A 23,349-nucleotide genomic window follows, 5' to 3' on the forward strand; every position below is an offset into this window, starting at 1 on the left:
TGACACATGCATGGCCTTTTCCTAATACAAGAAAAAGTGACCCTTGTTAGATACATGGTGACCATACCTCATAAGGGGTGAATATGACAGATACAGCATGGTAATTTACTGAAAGCATGGGAAGAACCCTTCTTGGGTCAAACAAACACAGGTGTTTGTACAGTATGTGAACACCACTAAACCCTTAGACATTCCCATTCAACCCTTCCGAAATGGCACTCCAGAACCAGTGAAAATAGGGGTGACACTAACTAATGGACAAACATGCCAATTATTTGCCTTGTTGGACCAGCATCCTGGTCTCACATCAGGGATGCCAGACTGATGCCCTTAGTCTCCCATAACATCATTAAATAAGGGACAGGAGTTGTTACGCTTAAACCATACCACATCCATGCAGTTAGAAGAGGGATGGTGGAACAAGAAGAAGAGGCTATATTCAAGGCAGACAAAAAATCCTGAAGTGCTTGGTCCTCACCCGTGGTTCTAGTTACAAAAGGGGACGGGAGTCTTCGGTTCTATATTGACATTCGCGAAGTGAATGCCATCTCAAAGATTGATACTTATCCAATGCCCCAGGTTGATTGGTTAGTGGTGAGATTAGGGGTAGCCAAGGTGATGCTCACAATAGATCTGACAAAGAGATATTGGCAAATTCCTCTCTTACCCAATGCCCTAGAGAAGACAGCTTTTGCAACTCCTTCCATGCTCACCAGCCTCATGCAGTAGCATACATTGACAAGATAGTGGTCAATAGTTCTGACTGGGAAACACATTTACAGCACCTGAAACAGGTTTTGCATTCCCTAAATCAAGCAGGTCTTTCATTGAATCCTAAAAAAAAACACTTTTGCAACAGAACAAAGAAAATATTTAAGGTTCACTTTACCAGCAGGGGTCAATCCTCCACATTTCAATTAAGTAGAAGCTATCCAAAAGATTCCACGGCCCACGACTAAAAAAGAGACACTTTCGTTCACGGGACTAGTAGGGTATTAACATAGGCTTGTACCTTGATTCTCAAAGATTGCAAGTCCCCTCACAGACCTATTGACTCAGAAATATCCCAGGAAACAAATCACATAGACCAAAGCTCAGGAGTTCAGTATCCAAAATTAAAGAGCACTCTATATCAAACTCCTGTCCTCTTGTGGCCTAATTTCTTTTAGACCATTGAATTGCAAACAGATGTAGCGGGTCAAGGCTTTGGGGCTGTTTTATCTCAACCTAATCAACAAAGGGAATTGCGACTGATATTGTAACTGAGCTGCAAACTATTCCCCAGAGCAGTACATTAGGCTACTATGGAAAAGGAATTTCTGTCCATCAAGTGGGTCATGGAAGCCTTACAAAACTATTGATATGTTCCATTATTCTTTTGACTGACTACGCTCCTCTTACATGGCTTGCACAGCATAAAAGCACAAACCAGAAAGTGTTACAATCGTTCCATGCCTTACAGCCATTCTTGTTTCAGGCTTTTCATGTCCCAACGAAACTACAGAACAATGTTGATTTCCTGTCCCAGTGCCCTGTCTCTGAATGGCCTCAACATCTATTCTTGGTGGGAAGGCAATGTAATATGGTGCTGAATGCGCCCCTGACCTTCAAAATGGCTGCCATCAATGCCCCAAGCGAATTGACTATCACCACACCTGTTGTGCAGGCAGGAGTTGAGAGACTTCCTACACCTGACAGCAACATAAAAGAGGGACTATTCAAGTCCTATGCGACAGGCTGGAAGAAGGAGAGTGCGGATCCGATAAAAGAAGGTAATGGGATGACAGAGGAGGCAGAAGATGAGGACATTGGTGAAGAAGTCAACATGGAGAGAAGTGGCACCCAGGAGAGAGAGACCAGGAGAACTGACGGCGTTGGATTAGAGGGAAGAGAGAACTGCTCTAGGAGCAATATCTTTCTGCTGTGGCTCCTGAGACTGCGAACCAGGCAAATCTTGATGCCGTGTGGGGGGTCTATTTTGGAGGTGATTGGCTGGTGTGCAGGGGCAAAGGAGAGGCTATTGGAGAAAAGGAGAGAGTGCATCTAAAAGTCAATGTCACATGTGCACATTGTGGAGGGCAGTGCACTAAAAGCACACTCAAGCCTTATCCTTTTGTTCATCACTGACCTATTAGTGTGTACTATTGTTCGAGGGTCACCATACACCTGTACTCTGAGGGTGCAAGAGACACCAAACTGCAGACTAACTGAAACTGGGAAGTGAACTGGATACCATTGAATTAAAGAGGGAGAAGAGAAGCACTCCACTGTTCCTTTGAGATTGGCATCTTTATATACATATCTATATATATTAAAGAGCCAATATATCGGGACTAAAGCCTACGCATATCCTTCTGACTAGTATGCACAGAGACCAAAGGGGGAAATATTAAGGAGTTTACTCAATGAAAGCTGGACTGTAATTCACACAAAATGATCTCTTGCACTAATTTCAATTGAGAGACAAGGGGTCTTTTTCCCTTGAATCAGCCAGTAGATCATTAACAAACTGGGAGAAGCTAGTTATAACATATTAGACACCCAAATTACATATTTCCAATATTTATGGTGTACTGTTAGAGGTGAAGCCTAATACCGAACTACCATATATGAAGAAATGGGCCATATCCCTTGGAGTCCCTATAACTCCCTCTCACTGCGTGAAACCATGATCTGACATCCCAATATTAATTAAGAATATACAAAACAGGGAACAGATAATAATGCATTGGCATCTAACTGCAGCCTGATTAAAGCAGATGTGTTGGATAGGATATGGGCTAGCAGGAGATACCATACATATCTCGTGGTCCTGTCCACAAATTAGCAATATTTTGGAAAGAGAAGCTCAGTCATATTTAGGGGACCTGCTAAAGCTGAACACAGCAGGGGTCATATTTGGCATCAGACTCTTGGAACCACCCAATATGACAAAAGGAGACAGAAGACTTATAATGAATATCCTTTTGTCAGCCAAATAAGTGATAGTACTGAAATGGAACTCTCTGATTGTAATTAAAATGAAGAAATGAGCAGGAAAGCTTTGGACGCTGCTGGCTATTTCACTAGTTGGAATGGACTGAAAATTCAACAGCCAGTGGCAACTGCTGGTAGACTAGTTGGTGGATAAAGGGATGTAGTTTGACTGTCCTAGATCTCTGAGGTCTCTACGATTGGTTCCATGGTGCATAGGATACACAAGTTGTAACTTGCCATTTAACTTACACATGAGGAATACTTTTTGCATGACCAATGAACGTTTGCTTTAATTGCTCACATTTGTCTATTAACGGGGTCGGAGGGGGAGTCTTTATCAAATTTCTTGATATTTGTTGTGAAAAATTCCCAAGGTTTTGCTGTGTTTGTGGAAGTCCTATTTCTTCTGTTTGTAAGCTCGAAACAGAAACTAAAAAAAATGTTGATGGATAAAAAAATATATATTAAGAAAAATAAAGGAAAATACATTTGGGGAATAGTGTGCACTCAATAAATACTTCAAGTAGCTGTGTGTAAAAGGCCTCTTTTATTGGCTTAGGTGCACAAGCACGGAAACACAACCTGGCCTTTGCTTTTCAAAACTGAAAACCTTACTGGACATAAACATATCCTATATCCTCCATCCTCCTCCCCTAAAGCACCCTCCCTCTCCACACCATTATCAATGCAGATTTCCCACAGTTGCTTTAAACTCATTTTTACCATAACAGTCCTCTTGATATTGTCAACCTGTAAACCACTGAATGCATAACATTTGCAACCAACCTTGAAAGGCTGTCCTGTCTGTGTTTGGTCCTATGTACCCCAGTCTTTCCAGCCTGCCCTACCACAAGCCCGTCCATGAACTGAACAAAATGAGGATAACCTGTCCTCCACCGGTAATGCACCTGTCAAAAGTGACAATGTACGTACATATATCTCCACCCTTGTGCACCTAAACCACCTAAACAACTCCCTGTTCATGCCATTAAACCAGATTCTCACCCAACCCACCAGACCAACATCCCTAGCTAAAGAGGGAGGGAGGGCAGGGTTTTATGCCCTAACCTACAACCAGCCCCCAGGTCACAAATCCTAAAATGGTGGTTCACCTTAAAATGGCTGACTATATGTTGTGCTCCAAATTAGCCCAACCGTAGCCCAAAGGGAGCCCACAGCAGCCCAAGGACTACACCACCCTCCAAGTTCCCCCCGGGTGGAGACTTCCTTACAGTCCGCTTCCCCCAAATCCCCAACTGGGGAATAGGGTGCACTCAGTGAATACTGCAAGTAGCTGTGTGTAAAAGACCACTTTTTTTGGCTTATGTGCACAATCGCAGAAACGCAACCTGGCCTTTGCCTTACAAAACTGAAAACCTCACTAGACATTAACGTATTCTATATCCTCCACCCTCTTCCCTGAAGTACCCTCCCTCTCCCAACCATTATCAATGCAAATTTCCCACAGTTGCTCTAAATTGATTTCAACCATAACAGCACTGTGAGCCCTCACCAAGGTCCCCCACATCCGGAAAATCACAGCCGGAGGAATATACTTCTCCCACATCACCGCCAATACCTGGAACACCCTCCTCATCCACCGCAGGCAATCTCCCACCCTGTCTGAGTTCAGAAAGGACCTCAAGACCTGGCTCTTCGACTGATCCACATCACCCCCCTTTCTCCCCCAGTGCCTTGAGGCTCTCACGGGTGCATAAAATTTGCAACCAACCTTGAAAGGCTGTCCCATCTATGTTTGGTCCTATGTACCACAGTCTCTCCAGCCTGCCCTTCAGCAGGCCCAACCATGAACTGAACAAAATGAGATTAACCTTTCCTCCACACACCATTCAGGAAAAGTCCTGCCCCCCACCTGTTCGCCGCTAAATGTCAGCTTTTAAACCCTCAGTGTGAAGGTCAGAGTCTCCCTTACCTGTAGTAAATAGAGGCCCATGCCCATAAAGGACATATGCACTCCATCTCCCCTGTAAAATTCCTTATCTTCAAATTGAATGTTCTCATGCTCTATCATCCCGATCTGTTTCTCCCTGCAAAATATGAGCATTTCCTTATTCAACTTCTGTCTCACCTTTTCAATAGCAGCTGGGCAAATAACTCCACGCCAGACTCTCCTGGGCATGAACGATGTACATATAACATGGCAACTGTGCCATGAAGCCATAATGGCCCTCATTTGCCGCCCGCCAAGTTGTAACCGTTGTGCGGCCGCAACATGGGAGCTGGCTCCAAATGGAGCCGGCGGTGTCATGGCCGTGCGACGGGTGCAGTTGCACCCGTCATGCTTTTCACTGTCTGCTGTGCAGACAGTGAAAAGCTTTATGGGGCTATGCCAGGGGCCCCCAAGGGCCCTGCGACTCCCCTTTCCACCAGACTTTCCATGGCGGTTCCTACCGCCATGAAAAGGCTGGCGGGAAGGGGACTTGTAATGCCCTGGGCAGCGCTGCAAGCAGCGCTGACCTGGAGGATTAAATCCGCCAGGACCAATGTGGCGGAAAACCGCCAGGTCCAATGTGCCGGAAAACCGCCGGTCCCGGCGGTGCGACCGCGGCACTTCCGCCGTGGTGGTAACATGTGAGTTTGCACCGCCAGCCTGTTTGCGGTGCGACCTCCAAAACAGCCCTGGCGCTCTTTTACTGCCAGGGTTGTAATGAGGGCCAATGTCTTTTAAGTTCCTTTTCATCTGTTTTTATCACTGCCACGACTTTTTACTGCACTAAATCATTTCCCCCTAAATGTAGTAGTAACATATCGGGGCATGTTCCCCTCCACAATAAACTGTTCAGGCAAGGGATCACATCTTTTAATAACATACCACATTTTACATGCCAACGTAGGTGGTAAAACTGGGTTGTCCTAACCTAGTTGCACTCCAAAATGTGTCTCCTGCGCCTGCTTCTCTGCCCTTAAAAAAAGAATGCCTCACAATCCAGATTTCCAAGGCCACTGTACCTGGGCCTGCCACCGGACCTGTAAAACAAACAGAAAACATTCTCTTAGTAGGCTAACCAGTTCAACACTCATTGATCATTGTCCTGACATAGCTGCAAAAGCAATCTGATACCCATCCACCCGTCTGCATGATTCTGTCCCTTTCCCATCCCCGCCCACCTGCTTTGGTAGCCATACTTATACGAAAAGAGTGTGTACAAATTGTGACCCATCTTTTACAACTCTTTTCAGAACCTTATGCAGCACTGCCAAAAATTGTTATGCTGTCACTGAGCTCCAGTGGCTATGCACAAAAACCCCCAAGTATACCTGACCCTGGGCAGCTTGAAGCTGCTGACCCAATTGGACTGGGCATATTCTAGTGTCTGGATAAGTCGCAAACATACCGTTACGTCCTTGCTTCGCTGATCTGTTTTTGATCTGTGAACCCACATCCCTATGCCCTGGCTACTGAACTGAACGTCTTGTCAGGTCAAGCTAAATTAATTCTTGTTCCCTAACAATTCAGAAACACCCAGGGCCATATTTATACTCCGTTTGCGCCGAAATTGCGTCGTTTTTTTTGACGCAATTTCGACGCAAAACTAACGCCAACTAACGCCATATTTATACTATGGCGTTAGAGGCGAATAGCGCCAAAGTTCCCGGAATGTGCGTCATTTTTTAGCGTGAACCCCTTCCTTGCGTTAATGATATGCAAGGGAGGCGTTCCCGTCTAAAAAATGACTCCCAGGACTTTACGTGGTATTTATACTCCCGGGCAAAAGAGACGCCCGGGAGTTGGCGTGGCTAAAAACGGCGCATTTGCGCCACTTTTTAACGCCTGCTCAGGGCAGGCGTTAAGGGGCCTGTGGGCTCAAAATGAGCCCACAGGTGCCCTCCCATGCCCCCAGGGACCCCCCCTGCCACCCTTGCCCACCCCAGGAGGACCCCCAAGGATGGAGGGACCCACCCCAGGGACATTCAGGTAAGTTCAGGTAAGTTTTATTTTTTATTTTTTATATTTTATTTTGGTGGCATAGGGGGGCCTTATTTGTGCCCCCCTACATGCCACTATGCCCAATGACCATGCCCAGGGGACAGAAGTCCCCTGGGCATGGCCATTGGGCAAGGGGGCATGACTCCTATCTTTCCAATGATAGGAGTCATGTTGATGGGGGATGGGCGTCGTTAAAAAATGGCACAAGTCGGGTTAAGACGATTTTTTCGACGTAACCTGACTTGCCCCATTTTAAGACGCCCATGCGCCATTTTCCCCCTACGCCGGCGCTGTCTGGTCTACGTGGTTCCTTCCCACGCAAACCAGGCAGCGCCGGTCTGATTGCGCCGTCTAACGCCATTCCATAAATACGGCGCCCGCATGGCGCTTCAGAATGGCGTTAGACGGCGCAAAACTTTTTGACGCTAAACTGCGTTAGCGCAGTTTAGCGTCAAAAAGTATAAATATGGGCCCAAATGCCCCGAAAAACATCCAGGATATGAGTGTGCTATACAATATTGTCTCTGCTGCAGTTGTGCATAGAACCTCAATGAGTTGGCCAAGAAGGAACAGCAATATTAGTTACTTTTTCCGCTCTGACACCCCTGACTTTCTAGCCCAACCTTCAGCATTCTCTTACCCAGTTCTCCGGCTGTAGGAGGGTAATCCCACAGCAGCTTCCCCATGAAGGAGATACCTGCTAGTTTCCCAAAAATGGTGACGATTGATTGTCCTTTTCCAATCAGCATCAGTATGTAATGAACAACGTCTTCCATCCTATCCCATGCCTGCTGCCTGCAACAACCCTTGCAGTTAAAGAATTCCTCTCATGCCTTGGCACATGCCGACCTAGTGCACACCATTATTGAATTCAAAACCAATTGTAACTGTCCAACACTAACCTCTTTCATCCCACGGAGATACAAAGTTGACCAAGCTGCTTGTTCCCAATTTCACCTAAGCATTGCATACCTCCCACTTAAATGCACATGATCTGCACCGCAGTGTCGCGGGGGAAAGGGGATGGATGAGAAAAGGACGGAGACTCTAGAGTCGCAGAGCTGGATCCGGACACCTATTGATAGTTCTTGAAGAGCCGATCTTTCCTATGACAAATTACACATCAGTCAAATAACTAATATCTCATTACCCATGTATACTCTACTGTTAAACCATGATGTGCAAGCTAGAACTACCTGCTGGGGTCCCCTTTCCCACTTTCGATGTCTCTCCCTCTCTCTAGGAATTTTTGGAAACAATGTGGATCACCTGTAATTAAGTAAGAGCCTTGAACCTCCTATACTGTCTATAACTATCACACTGTGATCCCAGATTAGTCCCTCATCACCTCAATTAAGCCTACCTAGATGTTCCTTGTTGTTGGGTGGATATCTTGTGTTTTTCACCTTGATGAGATTTCCCAAGATGCTGACTCACTCGACTCATAGACATTTACATAGACAACAATAATAACAACAAACTCTCAGGGAATTAGATTTTCCAGATATTAATGGGTTAATCATTGTACTGTGCTAGTATTGCGAGGAACGCAATTCAGTGTTTTAATCACACTGAAAACATAGGGTTAATATCAAGGATTATGGTCCACATTGTATTACTATGAAAACATTGGGTTAATCAATAGCATTCAACTTCATGAACAACCGGTGTATCACTGTTACATCAGAGCGTAATTTTGAGCATGGCAAAGATAAGCTTCAACTTTGTTTAAGCGCAAAACACAGAATGTTCTGCATTTCCAGCAACAATTTAAAATAATGCAAATGCCACTTTGAACTCAGCAATAATAACCGTATTCACAGTACATCGTATCACTAACACCAATAGTAATGCCACATTAAACTCAGCAATAATAAACGCATTCTCAGTAAACATTTTCATAATAATTGTTCAATAGAAACTCCTTTCTGTGGTATAATGCAAGCAACTACAATGAGGTTTATAGCATGACAAGCGGAGACCATTCCAATGACATTAAAAGCCAAAGAAGTACCCTTTTAGGCGCATCGCATCCTGGAACATTCGCTTATCAAGTTTCAAGTCAGCAAGTATCACATTTTAGCAATACATGTTTTTAAATTGTGCGCAGAGCGTTACCGCCTCTTTAAGGGTTAATAAACTTGGTCTCTACTTCTTCCAGATTTGGCCTCCAAAATGCTGGACAGAACAGAACGTGAAGATCAAAAGCAGACGAGCAGAGATTCTTTGTTTGCAGCCGGTGAACTTTACAGCAAGCAATTCACTCAGGCCGGGTGTGGTTTAAATATATGCTGCATGCAGCCACACCCAGTCTGAGTCCTTGGTAGCCACACCAAGTTTGAGTCATAGGGATGCTGGAGGCTTGTGCAACACGTTTTACCAAATAAGCATTGGTCTCTAACAAGCATTAGTTCCAACAAGCATTGGTCTCTGTAAACAAGCATTGGTCCCTTCAAAGGCAAATTATCAAATCATACTTTGGCATATCTCGGTTTGCAGGCTTAACAGTAACATCCTCTGTCTCCTATGCTCCACAGCTCTATTTGCATCGGCATCCAAACCATCGGCCACCCCATGGAATCGCCTCCACTGTGAATGAGACAAAGGGCCCGCAATGTCATTGTCCACACCTCGCACATGTAAAGCACGAATTGCAATGTCATGCCTGACACAACCGAAAACAAACCCCTCAATAACTTCAGAAGATGAGGATCCCTCTGGGACTGTCTATTGCTAACCTGTACCACAGCCAAATTGTCAACCCAAAAGATGACTCATTTGTGCACCAAACTTGCCCCCATAAAATCAATACCACCACCACAAGAAAAAGTTCCAAAACTTTTATGCTGAGGCCACCATGTACCCTCTCTGGGGGCCACTCTTCAGCACACCACTTTCCTTGCCAATATATGCCCTGTCTGACCTGCTCAGCCATTTGCATGGCAATGTCCACAGATGAATAGGACACTGACACCATGTCAAGTGGAATGAAGTCGTTCACTGAAGAGCCCTCTGGCCAGGACAAACGCTGTATTAGCCGGGATTGCCCTTTCGCTTTCTAAGGAATGACCCTGATCGGTGAATCAGGGCGTCCAACGACCAGTCCGAGAAAGGGCCAGCCATTCTTCCTTTCCAAACTTCTTTGGCCAACTTGTCACGCAACACAAGACTATGGTGACTCATGGATTTCCGATTTGTCTCCCACCTATGTGTCCTGGGACATTGGTATCCCAAATTAAAACCCCATAAGAACCTATCTTGCATCAATCTAGCATCGCCCTCCCTGTCATAAAACTCCAACCAGAACAGAAGTCTGTCAATGTCAATTGGCATAGGAGCCCTTTCCCCAAGTACTGTGGCTGCTCCGCCCTCCCCTGAAACCACTCCCCTGACCCGATTGCTAGCTGTACCCACCCTGCTGTGACTGCCACTGTCCTGATGACACTCCACCAGAATTACCAAAGCAGTTGACTAACACGTATCTCCCCCCACACTTAAATAAATTGTGCCGGAACTTTCAATATTCCCTGGTACATGCTCCTTTTTTAAAGTGGCAGCATGCCCCGATGTGAGTAGTGGCCATGCTGGTCAAGCGAGACTGTGACTTTGCAGCTGACCCCACTCCTCCACAAGTAGGGCGGCCTTGAAAGGGCTGATATACTATCGGCAAACCACTAGCTGTAAAGACTGTATTGCCGAACTTTGCCGGTCCCATTGTATGCTGCCACAAAACAACATCAATGTCCCCCCACTGCACCTCTGGATCTGCCGCCATACATGCCCTAAACTCCTTGTCATATTGCATCCAAGCGTACCAACTGTAGTTGATGTACGCCTTATGGATAACATCTATACATTTAAACAGCACGACGGAGCATTCAGGATACCTCTTGCAATAGATGCGGCCATATATAGGAAATTACACTGTCCAATTCTCAATCGTAACTGGCACCTTGGGTCTTTTCGCTAGCTCATGTTCCTTCTTTTTAGATCCCTGTTTTGCCCCTACTTCCCTGTGCAACAACTTCAACATTTCTATGTAGTCCCCTTTCCAAATCTTTTTTTTTTGTTGATACCATGAAATGTGCCCGCAAAGGCTTAGAAGTACCCATATAGGGCAGCTTCTTCACCTTAATCTCTTTTCACTCTAACTTATCCTCAGTCAGTGGTATCTCTCCCTTGTCTGTTGCTTGACCTGCGTCTGCCTGCCTTTTTAAACCTACCCCTTTTGACTGCCCCTCTACTTCCTGCTCCCCCTTCTTTGTCCTCTGTGCCGACTCCAGTGTCCAGCACATACACCCCTTAGTGCAAGCAGGCCTCCCTGCCTTCAGGCGACCATTTCACCTCCAATCCAACTCACACTTCTTTTACATGTGTCTTTGAGCAAGGAGGGTTACCTGGCCTCAAGGAAGATCCCGCTCCTGAGCCGGTCACCTTGCCAGTTTGCTTTGCCTCCTCACATCCTCCCCACCAGCCTTTGAAGCACAAGCAGGACTATGCTGAAATACATAAGGCACAACATGAGAAGACCCATGTCCCCCTGCTCCCGCACACCACCGCTGCTCCTCCTTATCGTGGACGTCCTCCTCTCTATTTTACCATTCTTCCATGCTCTCCTCACCGTAGTCCAAAATATTTATATCTCCTACTACGTAATTGACTGCCCATGGGGAACCCACACGCGCTCTTACCTGTGAGTGCACCAGTGTGATACCTTGTGTGCTACTGTGAGAGGCCGCTTGTGACCTTTCTTGTCGCTCCCATGATGCAGGATGCCTAGTCCTGTGTCTAGTGATGTCAGGGGTGCCCTAATACCAATGTCTATTCTGGACCCTTGCCCCACTATCTCTTTTACCATAAACCTTAAGCGGCCTTTTGGGTTAGAAAATCTGCACTTCTACCTCCTCTTTGCTCATCCCTTCCTCCTCACTCCACTCCAGCTGCGCTAAACCAATACAGGCTGTAGCACCGCCAGAGCCTATTGTGCCAACCAAGCCTGGCACTGAGCCTGATTGCCCCCAATACCATACACTTCCCACCAGGACTCACCTTCCCTCTCCATATCCCCAGTGTCTCCACTACCTTTTTTAACCCCCTCCTCCCTCTCCTCTATCCCTAGACCTAAAAATGAATCTGGTGAATCCAATCCTGCGCTCATCCTATGAATCCTTCTATCCTCTCCTCTGCTCAATATGTCCTCTATATCTCTGTCTCCCTGTTCACTGTCAGACAAAAACTCTTCCTCCCATTCCAGGGCCCCCCAACACTTCCTTCTGCTATTTTTTGTCTCCCTTCCTTTTTCCTCGAATGCAGCATAGAGTCTTTGCTGCCTGCGGGGTTAATACTGAAGGCCCAACCTCAGCCCGCCCCTTTCTGCTCACGGCATGTGTGTTTACTGCTGCGCTGCCACGAGCCTCCACTTCAAACGAAGCTCTCCCTACCATCTGACTGTCTCGCTCAGCACTCGGCCCAGGCAGAGATGACATTGTCCCACAACGTTCTTTAGCGGGCCCTGTATCACCTTCTTCATACCTTTGGTCCCCACCCCCTGAGGCACCACCATCAAATCCATGAGGCCACTCCCCTTCCCCTGGGGCGGCCCCACCAAGTTACTGAAGTGGCTCTCCGCCTCACACCTCACTCAGGCTGGCAGGCCGACACAGCTGCCGCCACGCATCTGGCCGCCCAAGGTAAGGCCACCTGTGCTCCTGCACAATGATGCAGGCTGCTAGGTCACCGTGGTCTTCTTCCTTCAAGACCAATTATATTAATACAACTATAATAATGACACTAACCCTTACAGTTAACAAATACCACCTAAACTGTTTCACACGCTAACCTACAACCAGCCACTGGGTCACCAATTCTAAAATGGTGGCCCACCTTAAAATGGCTGGCTGTATGTTGTACTCCAAAAGAGCCCAACCATGGCCCAAAGCGAGCCCACAGCAGCCCAAGGACTGCACCATCCCCCGAATTCTCCTGAGGGGGGGATTTCCTTACAGTCCGCTTCCCCCCAAGTCCCCAATTCTTATTCTGCACAGCAATTTACAGTGTGGTATAAACTGATGGTTCAATGAATAAGCTAGTATGGCAATTAAATTCACTCTCCTGCCTTGTTCAAGACCTAATAGACGGTGGACCCAAACCACAAAATTTATTTTAGAGCATTTAAAGTAGTACTAAATTGCACGCTCTGAAATGCAATTACCAAACTGTGGATGGAGATCTCAGCCTCTCTTTTGATCTCTGTAGGGAGGTCTCCTCTGTGGATGCAGAGATCTCTCCACATAAAGGGCCAGATTTATGGAGCCCTTCAACCATTCCAAAGGCACGTTAGCTTCATTTTATTACGCTAATGTGACGTTGGAAGGGGAAAAATGTTGCACCATATTTACAAAGTGGTGCAATGCATGCATTGTGCCACTTTGTAACCTCTTGTGCCACATTATGCCTGTGCCAGGTATAATGTATGGAAAGCAGGCGTTCCAGTGCTAGGGGGGCTGAAAAAATGACGCAAAGGAATCTATGAAATTCCTTTGCACCATTTTTATTGGCATTTTTTAATGCCTGCTAAGTGCAGGCGTTAAAAAAAAGCTCCCATTGATTACAATGGGCCTCTGGGTGCTTTGCAGGATTAGTGTCATCATTGTTTATGCTAGTCCCTCAAAGCGCCAGACTAACGTAAAAAATTATGATGCTAGTCACCCTAACTGCCACCCTGCTGCGCCGTATTATAAATACAGGGCTACCATAGTGGCGTTAGGGGGGGCGCTAAGTAGCACAAGAAAAGTGCCACTGAACTAAGTGCAGTGCCACTTTTCGTAAATATGCCCCCAAGTGATTTTAAGTAGGTAATATGGAAGAGGCAAGAGAGAGTAATGGGAAATAAACACTAATAAATAAGTGACATCCAGGGAAATTAAAGGGAGAGTTTAGTGATGGGCATGACAATAGGAAACACACACAAATGAGTACAAGAATTGTAATTAAAAAATATATACCTACATGTACTATAGTAGTACTACTGACAAAACCGTTTGTCTCTAAACCTCAGCATCACGCCAAGAAGAGAGGTAGGTCAATATCAGTTAAGGACCTGGCTCGTTTCTTGAAGATTGAGACCATAAATCCTGATGGGCATGAAGGTTTAATCTTGGGAAAATACCAAGCTGCTCTCCCATGTATAAATGATGAAACACTGACAGGTAATCAAGATTTTTAGAAGGTTTAAAACATAGAATATTAACTGTACAGATGATTATGATGCTTAAATTCACTTAATTGAGTGTTGAATATGGACTATTGTTTTAAATAATTGTGTTGTAGCAGCTTATGTTTGTGTTTGACCTGACTTACCCAAGTAGTGTGAAGCCTAACAAATTAACCCAATAGTATGTGTTAGAAATGGGGTCTCTAGTTGGCAGGAGGTTGCGCCCTATCCAAGTGGGGACCCTCAGTCAAGTCAGGGTAGGAGAGTCACACAGCTAAGATAATCCCTGCTCACCCCCTTTGGTAGCTTTGTTTGAGCAGTCAGGCTTATCTCAGAGGCAATGTGTAAAATATTTGTACACACACAGTAACACAGTGAAAAAACCACAAACGTACTCCAGACCAGTTTAATAAAAGAGCATAAAGGTATTTGAATCAAACAAGAGCAAAAATCCAACATACACAAGCACATTTTTAAAGATTACATTTCAGTAAACTGCTTCAAAACACAATAGCTCCAGCTAGGGCTATCACAATGTCTTATTGAGTCTTTAGCAACAGTCCAACGCCTCTCATGAGGGAGTGCGGGATGGTTAAAGAGTTGCACTGACCCCTGGTACAGTACAGGAAGCGATGAAACAAAGATGTTGCACGGAGTCGGGGAGGTAAGGCTTCAATGGAGCTGGTGTGGCGTCGGTTCCTTACTACTACGGGAAGGTGAGGCATCGGTTTCTTACGGTTGCAGGAGAGGTGATGCAATGTCGGTGGCGAGGCATCAGTTCCTTATGATCCAGCAGGATCAATGAATCCAGCAGGTCAAAATGTGAGGCGTCAACTTCATGCTGTCGTTATCACATCGCAAGGCCACATGTGCTGTGGCGGAGTTGGAGTCAGGTGTCACAAACGTCAGTGATGCGGCACTCAGGACTCACGCCGCGATGGGACTTCGAATCTGCTGCAGTGGTGTCAGTCCTGTGGCATAGACCACAGTTGTTGCACTTAGTGTGGACTACAACTCCGGTGCAAGCACAGGCTGGGAGTCAGACAGCGGTGTTGGTTCCGAAGTCGCACTGGAGTAGATGTACTTGGTTTCTTCTTGGTTACACCAGAAATCATCCCCAAAAGCCCAGGAACTGGATTTGGCACCACTTGACAAGTCAGGACTCTCAGCAGGAGAGTCGAGGTGCAGCCAGATAAAGTCTTTGATGTCCATGAGACTTCTAACAGGAGGCAAGATCAGTCCAAGCCCTTGGAGAACCTTCAAAGCAGGATGTAGGAAAGTCAGGTGTTTTCACTTCCAGGACAGAAGCAGAAAGCAGCAGGACAGCACAGCGAAGCAACAAGCAGAGTGACAGTCCTTCCTACAGCATCTAGATCTTCTTTCAGGCAGAAAGTCTTCAGTAAAGAAGGATTCTAAAGTTGTGGTCTCAGAGGTCTAGTACTTATACTAATTTCTTCCTTTGAAGTGGGCAAATTTCAAAAGAAAGTATTTGTAGGGCACAATACCCTGACTTTACCTTCCCTGGCTTCAGAAACACTCCAGGGGATTGGAGATTGCTTTGTGTAAGGACAGGCACAGCTCTATTTAGGTGCAAGTATCAGCTCCTCCCGCCACTATAGCCAGGAAGCTCCAACTGGATATGCAGGGCACACCTCAGCTCCCTTTGTTTGACTGTCTACAGTGAATTCACAAACAACCCAACTGTCATCCCGATCCAGATGTATATTCCACAGCCAGGCAGAGATACAGAATGGTTAAGCAAGAAAAAGCCCACTTTCCAAAAGTGGCATTTTCAAACTTACAATCTAAAAAACAACTTCACCAAAAGATGTAATTTTAAATTGTGAGTTCAGAGACCACACACCCCATATCTCTATCTGCTCTCAATGGGAAATTACACTTGAAAAATCTTCAAAGGCAATTCCTATGTTAACCTACAGGAAAGATAATCCTTGCAATAGTGAAAACTGAATTTAGCAGTATTTCACTATCAGGACATGTAAAACACACAAGTGCATGTCCTACCTTTTAAATACACTGCACTCTGCCCATGGGGCTGTCTTGGGCCTACCATAGGGATGACTTGCATGTAGTCAAAGAGAAGGTTTGGGCTTGGTAAGTACGTGCACCTGCCTGGTCGAACTGGCAGTTAAAATTGCATACACAGACACTGCAGTGGTAGGTCTGAAACATGTTTACAGGGCTACTCATGTGGGTGGCACAATCAGTGCTGCAGGCCTAATAGTAGCATTTGATTTACAGGTCCTAGCCACACATAGTGCACGTTACTAGGGACTTGCTAGTAAATCAGATATGCCAATCATGGATAAATCAATCACCAACACCTTTTAGACAGAGGGCACTTGCACTTTAGCACTGGTCAGCAGTGGTAAAGTGCCCAGAGTCCAACTGCCAGCAAAAACGAAATTCAGCACAGGATCAAGAATAAACAGAAGGTGGCAAGTCAAAACGACAGGAGCAACCCTGCAGAAAGGGCCATTTCCAACAGTATGCCACTGAATTCAGCAAACCAGGAAATTCATAAGAATCGTAGAACAAAACGACATCTAAATCGGACAGCTTCTCCAGTAGTCAAACTCTGATCTGCCACAAGATCATAAAAACATAATTTTCAGTGGTAACACCTTCTTTTTCAAAACCCTGCATATTAAGACACAAAAATATTTCAGCCCCTGTTTAGCAACAGACAATACACAAATCTGACCCCAGTGCCCAGGATTGCAGACCTATTTAAAATGAGGGCTCTTCATAAACAATGTACTGGCTATAAGAATTGGTCAAATAATCACTTCTCAGTTCACATTTCCTTTTAATAGTCCAGGTAAATGATTTTTTTCAAATCCGTTAGCTTATGACTACATCTATCTAATTGACATGGTCCAGAATATTTATTACCTCAGAAATTCTAACTGGTCCCAGCTCAGACGCCATACACAAACCAATTTCCCGTACATAACTTCTCTAATGGACCATTCTTATGCACATGTTCTAATTACCGGTGATCTTCTAACTGCCTGTCCTAAAAGCCGCTCACCATGATGTCCTCAAAGACTACCAGCTTGTAAGGGTTTGTTTGTACCCCCTTGTTCTCTTGCACAAATAAATGCATGCAGAACTCTCCACACAGGAACCTAGTTAACGTTGCTCACTATTTTTGGAGAGCAATGTAACTTATACTGCATGTATGCCCTATGCCTTGTGAGCCTTAGGTCACCTTACCTGCAATCTTAATGGCTTTCAGGATCGTCATTAGATTATGAATCTCCACCTCTCAGAGATCCACCTCGTAGCTCTTCACCTGACCATTATGAGTAATTCCAAGATGTTTCAGTTTGATCAGTCTCTACTAGCACTTAATCACATTCTGCCTATGGGGCATTGGGTTACAGCTCCTCCACTTGCACTCCGAAACTCTTTTGCTTCAAGAACTCCTAGTAATGTGCAATTTTTTCATAATCTAAAGCTTTCAGTTTCTGTACTTTACTCTTGAAGGTATACATTGTTTACATTGTATACATTGTTCTCTTTTGTGATTGCTTCTTGCTTGCCTCCATTTATTGCTTCTTCTAGACTCCTGACCTGATTGACAGGTCAAGTTCTGCCCAGTCTTTTTTTTGGTGCCCTTTATGTAACACTATTACAAATATTTCCTAAAGTGTCCTGGTTGCTGCACTGTTGTACAATAGAACTCCTCCAACATCCCAAGGTGGCAGGGGCGTAACTAACAGTGGTGCAGCAGATGCAGTGGCACTAGGGTATTGAAGCCTTAGGGGCCCGTTGAACCCTGTTTATTGTTGTATTGTCTTAGACTTCCAGAAGTAAAGTGGTCTGTTTGCCTTACATTTACCCGGGCCCACAGCACCCTTGCTATGCCACTGCCATGTGGCATTCACTATGTGTGAACATGGCTGAGGCTAAACTGCCCAGAAGCAGGTACATTTTTAGCCCGTGAGTTATCAGACTATGTAATCAAAAAGATCATCTGTTCTGGTTGTGCACACAGTAACACATTGCTCTTGCACATTCTTAACAAACACACTAATAAGTTAGCTATGATCTATGCATAAAAATATTATTTACATCCTCTAAGGCAGCATGGTATACTGTAATTGAAGCAAACACTGCTCACTGGAAAGCTAAGAAGAATGCACACAATAAAGTACATTCATGTTGTCTGGTATTGGCTCAATTACGGGCGTTTAAACGTCACCTCTTCCACATTATCATGGGCAGGGATACCTGAACCATCGCTGACGGAAGTCATACACCTAACTAGTGAATCAGTAAATAGTAGGGCACAGTACATCTTGCAAGCACACAGGAAGTAACTCCTAATTCCCACTCAGATCCACTTACGAATTGTGCTCTCTCAAGGACCACTAGCTGCTAAGTATGATGTGTGAGAGCCAATGTCATTCTGTAGAAATCACTTCAGAATTCCGGGTTCCAACTTAGCTCAAAACCTCAAAATTGGTAGCCCTTAGTTGTAACTCAATTTGGTGACCTACCTACCACTCAGACGAATCTGTTTATTCAGAGCTGGGGAGTCTTTGTCTTCTGCACCTTTATGCACATGGAATTCTTAAAATGTGCATACTCTGATTATCTGCCCTCCAGTGGCTTGACAGCGCCTAAAGCCTGGCAATGCAACTGTTTAGTACCTTTGGGTCTGACCCTTTCCAGATAAGCTGGAGCCTAGGAAAACACATTTGGGAACAATGGTTCTACACGGAAATGACTAACTATTGTATTATTGTTTGACTATATCTCTATTGTGCTTCCAGTACAGCACTCCTTATCTTGGACGCTGGTTTCACACTAAGCAAACTTAAATACATAAATGCAAATAAATAAATGGTACCCCAGATAAATAGTCAGTGCCATTGGAATTTACTCAGCAACGTTCACAAAACAGATGAACTGACTCAGGGAATACGCAAATTGCTTTGCTGTGTTTAGTTATGGTGAGCTTTCCCCTTCACCAGCCGTTCTTTTAACCTGCGGTCCTATGATGCCTACTCAGGAGGTCAGCAACTGTTTGGAAAATTAAATATTGGTAACAGTATATTGTTTATATACGTAAAAAACATAATCAAAGCTTAAAACACTATAAATGTAAAGGGATTTCAAACTGGGGGATAGAAAATATGTTGATATCCTTATCATCATTCGTAGGAGTAGCACAAGTACAGAAAAACGAATTTAGGGCCAGATTTACAACAATCTGGAGCAGCGTAGTGATGTGCCAAAATCAGCAGCGCCCCTCTGCACCAGTTTTGAAACACAGGGCTGCGCAGTATTCACAAGAATACGATGCAGCACTGTTTCCCCCTGCCCCTGTGCTAAATTAGGCTGCCAACAAAGGGATCCTTGCACCATAGTGCAAGGGTGTCTACGTTGAGGGGTGATTATTTTTGTGCATGAAGGTATCCCTTCCGGCACATAAACAATCTACAATGGTGATTTGGCACTTCTATTCTGCAGCACACATAGAAGTGCCAAAGCATCATTTTTGAATGATTGTTTATGTGCAAGAAGGGACACGTTCCTGAACATAAACAATCGTTTTTGAATGATTATTTATTAGCAGGAAGGGACACCTTCCTGCACATAAAAAATCATCCATGGCATTTTGCATCTTCTATGTGTGCTGCAGAATGCAGCACACATAGAAAAAGCAAAAAAACAAGGAGGAATAAAAGCATTCTTCCTCGTTGGCCATGTTGACGCCACCCCTGGGGTGGCATTAGTTTTTGGCCATGCCACAAATTTAGATGAAATGCCCACTGAAACACCCTTTGCACGTCTCTCTGAACCTATTTACAAGGAGGCGTAAAGCCACCAAAAAAAGTGGCATTACACCTTCTTGTAAATATGGAGCAGTGACTAGAGCCACGGAAGCGTTGCAAAAAGTGACGCTCCGATGGCGATAGGGGCTTGTAAATATGGCCCTTAATGTAGAGATTAAAAGTCTCAATCGAAGCACTGGTATGTGCCAATAAAAGAGAGCATGCATTAGGAGCAACAACAAAAAATGATATGCTAGAGTCTACCATATTGCCTCATCTTTCAGAATTGGTTGGTCGGGGATCTCTGGCTTCCAACAGTGATTTAGTGGGGGTCCAAAGAAGTCAAAGGGTTAAGAATCACTGATATACACGACTACTAAATTTACTTGTTAAGGGTAGATTTTTTTAAGTTTTCACAGAGACAACGCAATGGAAACTTTCACTTATATTCTACCGTGAGTGTAGTACAAAATGTCGATGCATTGCACAAGCCCCCGCACTAACTTTAGTAAAACCGCCCTTTCTGACCGTCAATACAAAATATCTCCAGACGTTTATTGTCTATATCTTCCTAAAAACAAAAATGTTTTAATAATACACTGACAATTATTTAATTGTGGTTATTTGCACATTAGAAGCATATGGTTCACAGAGTTTGACTTTGTTGTTTTTAATTGATGTTCATGCTTATAATGATATTCATGAAAAGAAAACAACCTTAGAGCAATTAGTTCGCCTTACAAAGCAACAATTCCTGTGGAAATACAAGGTTAAATTAAATGACTGAATCCATTGCCTACATTTTATCTCGAAGCAATTCAATTCATGACACAAGCATACCAGTTCTTAAGGCAACTGGCATTTTTATCATACCGAGATGTCATTATACTTATAAAAAACACAAAGCCTCCAAAGCCATATGCAGGGTCATTGAGGGCATAAATAATGTCTTTCAAATATTCTTCCTTTCAATCACTTAGCTCACACGCACATAGCTGTTGGGGTTTGAGCGAAAGTGGTCCAACCATTATTTAAAAATGTTTTGCAGGACTATAAAGCCAATTAACCAGCGGAAGGGCATTTCATAAATATGAACCATTTCTCAATAATAAATATCATTATTCATTGGCTCTATTACGATTCCTTTCGGTACAGGCACTGAAAGGACACCAGTACCTTTTTAAAGAAATAATGCTGTGTATGGTACGTACACAAAGGGTGCAATATTGAGTCTACCTGAGCGGCTTCCCCTGGGGATATCAATCCGGCAAATTCAGGTGTCCGAGTGTTCCCGCACTGGGATTACTAGGTCCAGGAAAGACAGGCCCAGTTTTACTGGATAAGGATGCAGAGTCTTGACTCCACAGGACCATATCAGCACCATTAAGGAACCTCAGAGCAGGTATTAGATTTGAGCGAAAAGAGTGAAAAAAATCCCTATCAAAGCCCACCTTCTGAAAAAGGATCCAGTAATCTCAGGTTTTCTTGATTATTTCCCATTCATAGGACTTTCATTTGTAATTGCATGGTGAAGTTACTGATCAGAATTGATGAATCCTGCACCGGAAATTCCGGAACCCCTGTGCTGTGCAAGTCATAATCGGGCCTAAATCTTTAACTACACGAATTAGTGCATGTTTTGCAGACATCACAGAGCATAACACCGATTGGTGGTTTCCATATTTTGTTCTTGAGTCATAGGGGGTTATTCTAACTTTGGAGGAGTGTTAATCCGTCCCAAAAGTGACGGTAAAGTGACGGATATACCACCAGCCGTATTACGAGTTCCATAGGATATAATGGACTCGTAATACGGCTGGTGGTAAATCCGTCACTTTTCCGTCACTTTTGGGACGGATTAACACCTCCTCCAAAGTTAGAATAACCCCCATAGTATCCAGAATATTTCTTCTACCTTGCTTAACTGTTAACCTTATATCAGCCATAACCATGCGTGGGATAAACACAACTCAACGTTCACTATCCATAACACAAAAGCTATTTTGAAGGCTGGCAATTTGGATACACAATGGGCAATTTTATGAAAGAAGCTACCTACCATATTGAAGCCCACTCCTCTATTTGGGCGCTCTCAGAAAGGAACTAAAGATAGGCTTCTACAAAAAAAACGCTATGTCTACTAACCTTATGACACTATTAGCTAGCACTGTCATAAATAGTACATGACAGGGGGGCGGGGGGGGTGAGGGGTAGGGAGCAAGTTTAAGTTAGCTCTCTTAGCTATAACTAGTGAATTTCTGTGATTTTTCTTTTTAGTTCAACACGTTAATGTTGTCACTGAGATATTCACGTGCCTATAACATCACTTTAACCTTTGATTTTTCATTGAATTTTATACAGTTAAGTTAGATAGATAGATAGATAGACAGACAGATAGATAGATAGATAGATAGATAGATAGATAGATAGATAGATAGATAGATAGATCACAAGAAATCAATAAACAATGCCTACATATGGTGGTAACATGTTTACAACAACATTTTTAAACTTAAAAAAATAAAATAATTAACCTTTTTATATTATGTTAATAGAACATGTAGGTCCTTCATAGCAGGCAGTTGTACCTAGAACAGAAGAACAGAGATTGAAACCATTTTAGTTTTAATGCACATCACAGGGAAATAATTCTGAACAGCACAAAAAAGTTACTATTGTTGGCATTGAATTACTGTAACCTGAACACACAACTTAGGTCAAAAGGGTGACTTTAAATAAAGGTTAAAAAATGAAGAAAAAAAAATTGCCCAAGTATTTCAGTCCTAGCACTTACATGCACTTCGTGTTTGGTGTAAATGCATGTGTGAGAAAACACAAAACTGTCTATCACAATACAAGGGGGCTAGGTTGAAGTGGTCTGATCCATAAGCACGTGATATACTATAATGTGGTTGGTGAAAGAAATATTTTAATGACAAATGGCTGACGAGGGCTTGTCAACAGCTCGTCTTTAAAAGTGTGCAAGTTCATTCTTGATTTTTGGGGTATTATGTGACTTTAGCAAGGCATTTTCGACTGTCTCCAAGTCAGAGCTTAATTTCGCCCTCTCAAGCTGTGCGATTCGTGTGTGACTCACCCAATCGACTTATCTTTGTTTCATCCCAATTCCATTCCTGCCTTCCCATTCCATAACACGTAGAGTTTTTTTTTACTGAAATGTTTAGTAATTTGCAGACAAATGAACCAAGATAAAATGCATTTAAAACAAATACCTTCTGGTTCCCTGCAGAACACATGAAAGCTATATTTTCTTGTTATTGTCTCTTAAACAATGTAGGAGTCGTTTGTGTGTTCTATTTAAATTGCTAAGTAAAGATTTATTTATAAATAAAAGCTCAATTTGCATTCATTCCTGGTACTACATTTTAGGATAAACTCAC

Source organism: Pleurodeles waltl, chromosome 4_2 (assembly GCF_031143425.1).
Source record: "Pleurodeles waltl isolate 20211129_DDA chromosome 4_2, aPleWal1.hap1.20221129, whole genome shotgun sequence".
Taxonomy (NCBI): domain Eukaryota; kingdom Metazoa; phylum Chordata; class Amphibia; order Caudata; family Salamandridae; genus Pleurodeles; species Pleurodeles waltl.